The sequence below is a fragment of the Miscanthus floridulus genome, chromosome 4 (genome assembly GCF_019320115.1).
Source record: "Miscanthus floridulus cultivar M001 chromosome 4, ASM1932011v1, whole genome shotgun sequence".
NCBI classification, from domain to species: domain Eukaryota; kingdom Viridiplantae; phylum Streptophyta; class Magnoliopsida; order Poales; family Poaceae; genus Miscanthus; species Miscanthus floridulus.
The window spans coordinates 74324531-74334369 of NC_089583.1; the positions used below are offsets into that span (position 1 = coordinate 74324531).

Genomic DNA, 9839 nt, shown 5'->3' on the forward strand with positions numbered 1-9839 from the left:
TGATGTAGCGATGTGTTAAGCATCAACAACCGCTGTAGTCTCTCAAGGAGAACCGCCCGGTGCCGTCGGGCCCGGCGTTGCCGGCGCCGGCGTGCTGCAGGCCCAGCGTCAGCGACACGTCGCCGGCGGCCGCGCCTGCAGCCGCAGCGGGCCCGTACCGCACCCTCACCCCGGGCTCGAACCGCCCGTACAAGTCGTCCGCGCCACCGCCCACGTGCGCGCCGCCGCCGAGGAGCTCCACCGGGTCGATCCCGACGAACGCCGCGTCCGCAGCCGAGGGACCCGCGGCGCCCGGGTCGGGCTTGTGGGGCATCATCACCCGGCGGGCACCGTGCCGTGCTGCTGTTGCTGTTGCGGGAGCAGCGCTCCGCCGGTGGTGGTCGGGGAGTGCGAGCCGTCGGCGCCGGAGGGGTCGTTGCCGGACTCGGGGCCGCCCCCGCCGCCGGCCGAGGAGCCCTCGAGCTCCCTGCACTCCTGCTGATACATCTCCTCGATCATGGGCTTCCATAGCCGGACACGGGCGTTGATGAACCAGTTGGAGACCTGGAGTTGATCCAAAGGAAAGCAAACAAATTATTGCAGGGACAGGGCCAAGGGGTCCACGCACGGCCTGTGGGGCTGTGTGGGATGTGGAGCCATGCGTGCATGCATGCGTGTATTCTGCAGGGACGTATAGGTAGGGCTTGGTAGCTTATCTAACTAGCTACTAGCTATACCCGGTTCTCACTGTCATGTTTCAGTTTTATGAAGTCATTGTCTTGTTTCATTTGTGTTCCAATGTTTTGGATCTAGTTATTTTTTTTGTAATATAGCAATAGACCTGCCTTGTTTTGAATTCTAAGCATGCACATGTACGTGTCTCTGTTTCTTTACATGTCGTATTAGTTTTGTCCTAAGTAAAAAAATTCTATCTTTGACCATCTTGTATAGGTTAACAACGTAAGGTTTATGCTTTTAGATTCATTATGAGAAAAATATTTTCATAATATAGAGTTTACATGTTGCGAAACTACATGGTTTTTTTTAAACTGATGGTCAAATTTAGGAGTGTTTGACTTATGATAAATCTAATATGACATGTAAAAAAAAAAGGGAGTAGTACAGACTAATAATGAGAGTAATTTGGTCTGGCCATATAATACTAGCTACCATGCGTACATGTGTGTATATGTTTACACTCTTACTTTCTTCATTTTTACATTTCATGAAATTTTTACTTGAGAATCCCTATAGTGCAGTTTGTTGTTCAAGATGCCATTTACCATAGTTTTGACTGTGTTTTTACACGTGTGCACTGATAGCAGTAAATTAGTAATGATGCTAAAATTCAAGGAACCGAATCGCACATGCATGGGATGGTCCTTCGGATAAAAATGGTCTCAACACTTTTAGAACTTTTAAAACAATATATGTTGATTGCATGCAGTAGTTGATCATTTTGATTTTTGCGGTTAAGCCACTGGAAAAAGAAGAACCATTAAATTATACGTGCAATTACTTAAAATACAGAAAAATACCATAACATTTAGTTGTTTTAGCTGTTTTCTTCTTCATTCTCATGCAACTTAGCAAATGTTATGAGCTATATGTACTTTGAAGCGCGATATTTGTTATATTGAGTAATGTTTTCTATTTATTGTATATGTGTTGTCCAATTATGATTTTGTAATGGTAGGTAATATTACAATGTCATTGTAAAAATAATTTGCTCTGAGTTTGGTCTTATTATTATGCTTAGGCATAAATAGATGGTGGGGAGCACATGACATGGAATATTCAGGAGGTAAGTCCATATAGTACGAAATGGTAGCCAAACCTCCATAAGGACAATAATTTACAGCATGCATTATTAGTTGATTTCATTTTTTGGTTTATAAATGCACATAATAAGGATAGTGAAAATCAAGTTAACTAATTCAGGTGTGAAATTTCTTAGCTCAACTTAGACAACGCCTTCAAATTCAAATTCACACAAAAAAAGGAATTCATCTCTTGATTTTAATGTCACGAAATTATGTAGCACTCTTTACAAAATCTAGGAATTATATTGGTGATTGAAAAAGTATGAACAAAGGACCCATTACCACAATAGACAATACAATAGTTATAAAATTATAACAAATGCAACTATATATGTTATTAGCTGTAGCATTATAATATATGCCTCCATGCATGAAGAAACTATATTTGTAATAATTAACTATGTATCTTACACATTGATTCTGTGTGTAAAAAAATTAATGAGTTGCACCCGACAAGATTCATATGATGTAGTGGAAGCATATAGTTTTTGTAGAACCTCATCTAGTAAGTGAAACTCTTTGTTATTTTTGTAATGCAATTTTTTCCTATATATACTAAAATTATTTGAAAATATAAAATTTTGAATGGGTGTACATGCATGACCAAGGGCGAATATGCACACATTGGAAGACAACGACAACGTTTATCTTGCTTCAAGATGAAGGCATGCATATAGTTGGTTACATGAAAAAGGTGTCATTATTATTAGTTGATCATCAGTTAAATGCTTTGCTGGTAGTATATATATTTGTAAATGATGCGAACAATGTTGATGCGATCAAAGCTAGCACCTTGAAACTACGTTAAAATCTACTGAGAAAGTTAGACCAAATGATGAATTTAATATGAAAAAAATCTATCTATATGGACCAAGTAGGTTAAGTGGTCAATTACTAGCTCCTTAAACAAGTTAGTAGCAGATCAGAACTTGGAATAAACGATGTACCAACTGGTTGTACAGAATTGTGGCACACACAACGGTGCAACCGAGGGTGATACTTATTAACTTCTTCCAAGAAAAAGCGCCACTTTTGACAACATGTGAAGGTTCAGTCAACATTGTACCACATTAAGCATAACAGCATATATCGTATATAGCTAGGGTAGGGTCGTTAGATATTTTGGAATCACAGAATAGTCGCCATTCATGTAGTAGGAAAGCAAGAAGCTACTTAATTTCCCACATGGTTATATATATATATATATATATATACTAGATATATATATATATATATATATAATATATATATATATATATATATATATATATATTATATATATATATATATATATATATAGAACTACTATCCTGTAGCTGGCTACAGAATAACTTATTCTGTAGCCACTTTGAGTTATGATAATTACTATGTTAATTTACGAGATTATAGTAACTCCTTACTAAGTGGTTTAATATAACGTTATGGTAAATATCCCCATGTATTATAGTAACCCAACTATCGTAAATATGTATTGACATTATGGTAAATTAGTATATAAAATTATAGTAAATGGAGGTGGCTACAGAATAACTTATTTTGTAGCCGGCTACTGAATAGCCTCTCCCTATTATATATAATATATATATATATATATATATATATATATATATATATATATATATATATATATATATACTATATATAACTGGTTTGGTGGATCCAGAATTCTTTTTCACGAGGATGATATCAATCTAAGATATAGAAAGGATAAGTATAGGTAGCAGTGGGCCACAATGTTAGTATGTGTATTATTGGACCCCTACACCTGTTCGCTTGATCGTATCAGTCATGATATAGTGTTTTTCTCTCACAGCAAAACAGCATCATCCGGCTTATAAGCCATAGAGAAACGATCAACCGAACAGGGTGATAATATATGAGCCAGCTATCGATCAGTACAAACTTAAATTAATGTCAGGCAATCACGGCCGGTGTGCATAGATTTCACCTACGATGCCAGGAAAGGATAAAGGGACAAGGGGAGGTGAAGAGGGACCCAGTTTGCGTTGTCACATTGGGCAAGAGCAGAGAAGGAAATGTTTCTATGATGCGGCCATCGATTGATAATGACCCAGTGCCCTGAAGTTGGTAGACATATGAGGGGCACTTGTGCAGGGACCACGTAAGTGCATGCAGGAAATAAACAAAAGAGACCAAAGAGAGAGACGAACTGATGAAGGTTAGAAAAAAAAAAAAAAGCATCCATAAACCGAGCTGAGTTCAGTCCAATGCATGCCATCATGCATGCTAATATAAATATGTGGGCACGCACTCGCCATTTTAGCAGTTTCCTACTATAGCAATTTAAGTCGAGTTTCCTCCATATATTAAGTTCAGTTTTCTACTTATTTACATATGCTCATACCTACAGACTAACGATAGGTATATATGCCATGCATATTAGTAAGTGTCTAGAAACTATCTTAAAATGATTTGACCCTCTTGTGAATTTCATAAATTTGTGTTATATGTCGAGGTGCTGAGGTTATCGACTCGATCTCAGCTTATTAACTATTTTCCAATATTCTATCATATGGGCCAAACATGCTGGTGTATGGATCTCCAGATGTTGAGAAGTTGCTATAAAATTAGGAGTTTGTTTATATATATAATTGTATTAATTTTATCTGGTTGGTTGCTATCTTTTATTATTGAATACTTGTAGTAAAAACTCATTTAATCTATAACATATATATACTCCTATAAGAGATGCTATGGTCCTTAAGCATGCTGAGTTGTGTAGCAATCCTGGAGGACAACATATACTACATTCAGCGTAAGTATTTAGTGTCATATTGAGTATAGTGTCAGTTTCTATTTACCACCTCGGGGGACGGCTATCCTATTCATAATAGGACAAGTGCAGACGCCATGCTGAGTCGATGCCAAAAAGAAGCGCTCACAATCAGCAAAAACAAAGAGCATAAAAAAACAGGCAAAGCTGCCACGCTCAACAGTAGGGCGATAGATATGCAATCCATGCATGCATGCGTACGGTACATGTATCAGCAACGAGCTGCTAGCCATGAAATAGCTCTGACTCCACACTGTACATGGGTGGTGCAAGCGTACAGACCTGGTTCCTGGACAGCCCGGTCTGCCTCGCCAACAGGTGCTTATCGGCGTCCGCTCGGGTACCCTGGCAGAGACGGGCAAGCGAGAAAACAACCATGCACACCCATGAGAATCATATATACTCGTTATATTCCATACGAAACGCCACCACATACTGTAGAAAAAGGACCCGGTTAAGGCTGCCGCGTACGTACGTGCTGGCACTGGCAGCACACTATCTTCTGCCTTAGCTGAGCTGAGCTGCGGCCTGCGGCTGACTGCACGCAGCCTGCAGCAAGCGCATGCAGCAGCAGAAGATGCCGCAGGAACAGCGCGCAACCACTGCGTGCGACGTGCTAAGCACTATTCACCAATCATATACCCATTATATATGATGATCATATGCCTACTTCCGTATGGACGAGCACCGATAACATGCGCGCACATGTAGCAACTATAGCTAGGGCCAGCCATGCACCTCTCTGCAATCTGCATGCTGCAGATGCAGCGCCAGGAGCCAAGGGAAAACGGACGATTCCGAGGCCGATATATTCCCCCTCTGGTGCTTTTGATCTCTCGCGGGGCGGCAATGGCAGCATGATAACGGGATCAGATGGTCAGATGGTGGCACGGTGGAAGCAAAGGAGGGTCGGCTCATCGGCCGGCGAGCGGCGGCTACTACCCGCCCATGCCGTTGTTGCAGCATGCGGCAGCAGCTCGGCCGGGTCGCGGCAGAAAGGCCCACCCGTGCCGTGTCAATGCGTGCAGCATAACGCGCGTAGCTTTTGCATGCCGCGCGAACGGAAGAGCAGCACAGCCGTCCCTTCTCTAGCGAGCGGGCGGGCGGTCCGGACTCCGGAGTCCGGAGGAGTGGCTGAGAGCAGAGAGCCTCCTGCCGCTGCCGGGCCGGCGCTGACACTGATTGACCGAATTAAAACCAGAAAAAAGGTAAATTTCTTCTGCAATGATGGGAAAGTTAAAACCCCGGGGGGGGGGGGGGGGGGGGGGGGGGGGGGTGGGGGGGGGGGGGGGGGGGGTGGGGGGGGGGGGGGGGGGGGGGGGGTTGGGGGCAAAAGGAAGGAATATACACAGGCGCACAGTCCCCGGCATGCATGGCTGCTGCGGCCTGTTTTTTAGCGTGGATCTCGAAAAAAATTACTGCTTTTGCTAAAGCGCAGCAGCGAACCAGCAGCCAGACTATAGGAGGCCGCGGGGGCAGGGAAAAGCAAAGCAGAAGCTGCCCGTGATGAGTAGCAGGAGGAGCGCTGCATCCTGCATGCATGATCTCCCGCCACGGCATCGATCATCGCCAGCAGCAGCTGATCCCGTGCAAGCATGCATGCATGTCATGCAGATGACATATCGAGCGAGAAGAGAAGACAGGAGGAGGAAGGAATTGACTATTGAGAGAAAGTGATGATGACGACGTACGGGTGGAGGAAGTGCTCGAAGAGCCAGGAGCGGAGGATGTTGACGGAGCGCTCGGGGAGGCCGCGCTGGGGCCTCCAGGCCTCCTGCTCCATCATCCCCATGTGGTGGAAGGCGCGCTGCTGCCGGAGGCTCTGGTCGATGGCGCGCAGCCGCGGGGGTCTCGCCCTTGGTGATCCCGGAGCTTGTGCCGGCGTCCTTCTCCCCCAGCAGCTCGCCACGTGCTCCGCAGCTGCGCCGCGATGGCGTCCTTGAGGCACCGGAAGTGCCGCGACATGGCCTTCTGCGCCAGCGCCGTTGTACGGCGTCGCCGCGCCGAACCCCATCACCGAGTCGAAAGAAGTTCACCACCATCTGCATCTGGTCGCAGTAGTGGTTTGTACCGACGGTCCACCTGATAATCATCGTGCTGCATGCATATCGAAGAAATTGTTATTAGTTGTTGCATCATCCATCAAATAATTTAGTATTTACGATTCATCATCCCTAGTAAATTACACAAAGTAAATCGAAACGTGGAATATGGTGATGGAAAGGGGGAAAAAATCCTACTTAGTACAAGCTAATTATGTAGCTAGCTAGTACCGATCGTCGAAAGCAATGCTGATCGACGATGGAACACAAGAAACAAAACTCGATCGGGTTGGTGCAGCACGCAGTTAAGGCATGGGCATGGCGTGCATGTGTCGCTGGCACAATTATGAGAAATGGGGAGAAGGAACAAAAGGAAGCCGAGGCCCACCGGTATTGGCAACAGCCGGGGCTTGCTAACTGAGCCAGCCACCATACGCTCTTACAGTGTGACTTGCCTGCATGTGCCCAAGCTCTCCAGCTGGAGCTAGCGGTGGCGATCACTGAGCGAGCGACGCGAGCTCGCTCCCCTCGCTCACCAGTCAATCATGTACTAGCTGCAGCTATCAACAAGGGTAGTTCGTTGTGACATATAGCAGCGGCTAGCTCTCGTACTTGCTCCCTGCAGTGCCAATTGTAGCAGTGCCGGCCGAGACGACCGTAAGCTAGCTATAGCTTAGGCGAAGGCGCGAAGCTAGCTGTTCATCAGCTAGCTCGAAGCCGCTGATGCTAGCATCGATCTTGCATCATCAATAGATGCATGATTGCAGCAGCTTGCACCAACCACCGGTGTATGTATATGCATATATAGATTTTTATATACCTCCTAGTCGAACCTAATTAAGCTTGAGTCATCAAAGTACTATATGCTTATACAAAATCAAAATTAGGTAGTGACGCCGCCGCGCATAAACAATTAGTACCAGCTAGTAACATAAACTCCTATGTTAATTGAGATGTGATGACAGCAACGGGAAGAAGCAGGATAGAGTGGAGGGTGGCCGTACTTCTCTCCCCCTTGTGGGGATATGGAGAGAGAAGAAGAGGCAGGCGGATTGGCGCATGCATAAAGAAATGGAGGCGATGAATGCAGCACCAACAACCGCACAAAAAGAAATCGAGCCATATGGGGGATGGGATCGATGTTACTATGATTAGGAGATTCATATCCCTCTTGGAGTTTGTGTGGCGGCGGCGGCTCCTGCTGCACCTGCCTGCAACCTGCATGCCATTGGCGGCCACCTGCCACGTCCGGCAACAATGACTTGGCACTTGGCAGTAAAAAAAAAAACAAGCTCTCCCTCGTACTCGTACTACCAGCTTTAGCTAGCTGCTTCTGCTGGATCATCGGTTGTAGTACTGCTACGTACCGGCCGGCTCTGCCCACCTTCTGCCGCGGCCGCAACTAACCTTTTAGAGCAAGCTAGCGCCGCCTCCGTGGCCGCGAGCCTCGTCGTCGTCGGCCGGAGCTTATTAGCTAGCTATGGCGTCAGCAAACCCATGCACCCATGCATGCAAGCTAGAGAGGAAGAAGGAAGTGGAGGGGATGGAGTTCGTGTGTGTGTGTGGATGATGAGACAGTGGACGTGCCTCGTCAAGCATGGAGATGAGCTTGGCCTTCTTGCGCTGGTGCTCGAACCGGTCGGCGGGGGAAAGTTGAGGGGGCTCCTTGGACGCGGACGACGGCGACTGCGCGGCGCCGGAGCTGGAGGCGCCCTTATTGCTGGCGTTAGGGTTGGACGCCGAGGCCCCTAGCCCGCCCCGCGCGCCGCCCTTGATCTGCCCGCGCCCGACGCTGCAGAACTCCTCGAGGAGCTCCTGCGCCGCGCGGGTGTACTTGGAGTTGCGCAGCACGCCCGCGACGCCGGCCGGGCCGTAGCCGACGTGCAGCTGCTGCCCCAGCGCACCGACCTGGCCGTGCAATGCCATCGGCACCTGCTGCTGCTGCACCGACGGGCCACCCTGCTGTTGCTGCTGACGGTTGAAGTAGAGCACGCCGTTCCGGACCCTCAGCTCCTCGGGCATCTCCAGCTGCTGCAGCGACGGCGACAGCGACAGGGACAGCCCCTGGCCTTCGACGATGCCGGTCCCGGCGCCGCCCGAACGGGGCCCCGGCGGCGCTGAAAGCCTGGAACGCCTCGTGGTGCTGCTGCACGTCCGACGGGGGCGGCGACGTCGGCGACGATCTAGACTGCTGCTGCTGCTGCTGTGGGTTCATCAGGAAGAGCTGCATCGCAGCGGCCGGGTCGGTGGCCAGGCCAGCCATGCTGCCTGCTTGCTGCTGCTTCGGGGACGACGTTTCACCTAACGAGCCCATGCTGGCCCCACCGAGGACCAAGCCAGCACGACCCGCCGCGCCGGCCCCGAACCAACCGCCGTCGCCGCCGGACAAGCCGGCCACCCCTCCGGGCCCGGCCTGCTGCTGCCGTAGCCCGAAGCGGTAGTTGGCGCTCATCTGGCTGGCCAGCAGCTCGGGTGGCGGAGGGACCCCGACGGCGGTGCGGGGAAGTTGAACATCTCGGAGAGCATGTTGGAGGCCCCGGCGGCCGCCGCCGCGTGCTCGTACATGGACCCGGGGCCGCCATGCTCGTCGCCGTCGAGAGGGAGCAGGCCGTGCCCGGCGGCCGCGGCTGGGTCGAAGCCCTCGCACCACCTCAGCTTGTCGCGGCGGCTCTGCTGCGCCACGTGCTCGTCTGCTGCTGTGTCCTGGTGGTGGCATGGAGTCCGGGCGTCGAAGCCATCTGAGGAGTAGCCGTAGACTCCGCTGCTGCCCTCGGTGGAATCCCTTGGGAGTGGGACCTAGAAAGGTAGCGCGGTAGACCGCCCGGGCGGAGGCGGAGATCGCTGCGCTGCTCTTGGTTGGGTTGGCTGCGTACGTGGTGGTCTGCTGGTACGGTGGCGCCGCTATGCCCATGCCGCCGGTCGCCACTGTCATCATCGTCATCGGGGATCCCGGCCACGACCCTCCTCCTTCCTGCACAGGTCATGACTCATGAGCAGCAGCAACCGCAGCGCCATCGTAAGCACCGGCCAGAGGTAACCGAATTTATATAAAATAGAATCCAAAGAAGAGGATGATGACCGGATTGCACTCTCCCAAATTAAAGCAAACAAATTAAAATCGAAAGAAACGAAAGAAAAAAAAGAGAACAAATTAATCCTCCTTTAAATTTAATTTCCCCAAACAAAATTCCGGCTAGCTTT

General features: G+C 48.8%; 1 pseudogene; it reads right to left on the reverse strand.

Moving 5' to 3' along the window:
• Positions 1–6: 6 nt before the first annotated feature.
• On the reverse strand, positions 7–9577 carry LOC136549814 (BEL1-like homeodomain protein 4; annotated as a pseudogene).
• Between the last annotated feature and the right edge of the window lie 262 nt (positions 9578–9839).